We start from the raw sequence: 3,451 nt of genomic DNA on the forward strand, positions 1-3,451 counted from the left end.
GTCTGTATTTTTGTAACATTTGCTATTAAGTTGTCTGTAGCTGTTTTTGTTTTCAGTACATTGCATATGGTTTGTGTGTGTGTGTGTGTGTGTGTGTGTGTGTGTGTGTGTAGTCTAAATAAGTAATAAAGTAAGCCTCTTTGCAATTGGGGACCCCAATAAAGCAGGGTCCCCAGCCATTTGGAAATTTCTCCTGATGTTCAAAAGACAATGGATAAAAGTCCTCAAAGGACTTTCCCCCATACAGTGCAGGAAGATCGGGGACTTTTAAATACGAAATTTTCATATGAGTAAAGGCCACCCTATCCTATTCATGCTTCATAGTTGAACAGGGCAAAAATGTCAATAATAAAACTGCATAAAAGTGAGAAAAGCAGCAAATGAGGCAAACAACAATTTTGTGAGAAAACTGATTTTATTTCTGACATTCTAGAATAAAAAATATTAGCTTATATGCTTTTTTATTTTTTTTAAATGCTTTATTTCTAACCCTATAATTATAATAAATAAAAGGACCAACATAAAAAGACCTGTAAGATTGCAGCTGCCCTGCACAGAGTAGAACATCACCTGACAGAAATGGGGAAGTGTTTGAGCCTTCTTAAATCACTTAAGTCTTACTGAACTCCCATTCACTTTCAGTTTTGAGGAATTTACATAACCTTAGCAAAAATGCTCTGATGGCCGTACAAAGGACATATCTGAAAAAGAGGAAGCATTGTTGTTGTTGTTTAGTCGTTTAGTCATGTCTGACTCTTCGTGACCTCATGGACCAGAGCACGCCAGGCACTCCTGTCTTCCACTGCCTCCCGCAGTTTGGTCAAACTCATGCTGGTAGCTTTGAGAACACTGTCCAACCATCTCGTCCTCTGTCGTCCCCTTCTCCTTGTGCCCTCCATCTTTCCCAACATCAGGGTCTTTTCCAGCGAGTCTTCTCTTCTCATGAGGTGGCCAAAGTATTGGAGCCTCAGCTTCACGATCTGTCCTTCCAGTGAGCATTCAGGGCTGATTTGCTTAAGAATGGATAGGTTTGTTCTTCTTGCAGTCCATGGGACTCTCAAGACTCCAGCACCATAATTCAAAAGCAGCAATTCTTCGGCGATCAGCCTTCTTTATGGTCCAACTTTCACTTCCATACATCACTACTGGGAAAACCATAGCTTTAACTATACGGACCTTTGTTGGCAAGGTGATGACTCTGCTTTTTAAGATGCTGTCTAGGTTTGCCATTGCTTTTCTCCCAAGAAGCAGGCGTCTTTTAATTTCGTGGCTGCTGTCACCATCTGAAGTGATAATGGAGCCCAAGAAAGTAAAATCTCTCACTGCCTCCATTTCTTCCCCTTCTATTTGCCAGGAGGTGATGGGACCAGTGGCCATGATCTTAGTTTTTCTGATGTTGAGCTTCAGACCATATTTTGCGCTCTCCTCTTTCACCCTCAATAAAAGGTTCTTTAATTCCTCCTCATTTTCTGCCATCAAGGTTGTATCATCTGCATATCTGATGATGTTGATATTTCTTCCGGCAATCTTAATTCCGGCTAGGGATTCATCCAGCCCAGCCTTTTGCATGATGAATTCTGCATATAAGTTAAATAAGCAGGGAGACAATATACAGCCTTGTTGTACTCCTTTCCCAATTTTGAACCAATCAGTTGTTCCATATCCAGTTCTAACTGTAGCTTCTTGTCCCACATAGAGATTTCTCGGGAGACAGATGAGAAAGCATACATTATCTTAATTTTGTATGGGAAGGGTTTGTTTAAATTATTCATGTTATGTCCTTATAGATCAGCATAATCTTCAGTCTGAAGTTCTAACAAGTGTGCAACAATGAAAAAGCTTGAATTTGGAAGCTACGAGTTTGGTTCATCGCATTGCACAGATGATGCAGAATTTCAGTTTTGTATATTGAGGACAATGCTACTGTCTCAGTGAGGCCCAGTTGGCACGTGATCATGCCTTAGCATAAACATGTAAACATGATGGCTCCCAGAGTGAAGATCGTGGCTCCAACATCCCTCTCCCAGTCCTGCTATGTTACACTTGGCTAAGTATTACATCTGAACCCGGGCTCACAGAGGAACGATTAGTGTAAACCAGTAACCAACCTTAGCTACAGTCTGTGTTTGGACATAATGCTAAGGCAAACTGTTGCTTAGCCCTTGGTACGGCAATCGCAACAAGACTGGCAGGGAGGGAGAAAGCTACTTCCCCCACTTTTGCTTGTTCACGCTAAACGCTGCTTTGGGTGAGCATGTGCAAACTTGTTCTTGCATTTGGATACAAAATAAGGCTCCTTCCGAGTGCTGCTTCAGGGTTTATATTCTGCTTGCATTCAGTGAAGAACAATGTTGCCTTTTGAAATTACTGTGAAACATTTAAGGGAAGATACTGTACTGTATATCATCTCTTACCTCTTTTAATGGCAAGTTTGCAAGCTGAGGAACAGGAATCCTTAACAGGAAAGAAAGATGTTCTTTGGGTAAATGAATACTAAAAATGCCATGCAAAATATCTCCTTATTATGCAGAAATGAGGAAGAAGAAGAGCTTTTCTGGAATTCTTCATAACAGGGCCAGCACACCCATGAGGTAAGGTGAGGCAATCCCCTCAGGTGGCAAGATCCACTGTGGCAACAGATCTGTGCTCCAAGGAATGCATCACCTGTTGCTGCTGCTGCCCTGCTGGCCAATAGGAGGCGCTGCTGGTCTCTTCCCACCCTTGTTCCTGATGCAGATCTTCAACTTAGGTGCCAAAATGTCTTGAGCCTGCCCTGCCTGCTTCATGAGATAGTGCTTTCTTCTGGGGGGGGGGGGATGCAGGGGGACACATACCCATAAACATTTTGTGAATTTTAGTACTTTTGTCCATTTACTGTATTTATTTTCCCCGATTTGAACTAAAAAATGTTGATTTTCTTGAGTCAAAATGAGACTGCCCCTAAATATATTTTAAGAAAGAAAGCATTGGCAGGACTCATATTGTCTAATTAAAACCCTTCATTACAGGGACTCAGGTGAAGGGTCTTTGGCGACCTGCCTACCCCCTTTTCCCCAACACTTTCTTTCACCTCACCTGCACTTGCACCCTTACCGACCAGGTCCCTGACAAAGCCGCTCTGTCAGCCCGACCCCAGTTGCCCAGCTCGCCTCCCCTTCTCCCGCGCATCGGTTGCCTCGCTTTCCCAAACGCCTCCCTCGTTCTCTCCAGGCGCCGCTGCCTTCCCGGGCCGAGTGGGAAACTCACGCAGCAAAAGGGGCGGAGTCCGCGCCTTCTTTTTTCTCTCCGCGCCTTCTTTCTCGGCCAATCCCCTTCCCAGCCCGCTCTGTCCGGACACCAACTTTGAGCCAATCGGAAGGCGGCGGGGCGGAGTTGGCCAAGTTGGGCCGCGGCTCCCCCGCGCCCGGGCAGCTATTGGCAGAGCGCGACAGCCCCTCATTGTGTCTATGAT

Source organism: Podarcis erhardii (assembly GCF_964252035.2).
Source record: "Podarcis erhardii genome assembly, chromosome: 4".
NCBI lineage: Eukaryota > Metazoa > Chordata > Lepidosauria > Squamata > Lacertidae > Podarcis > Podarcis erhardii.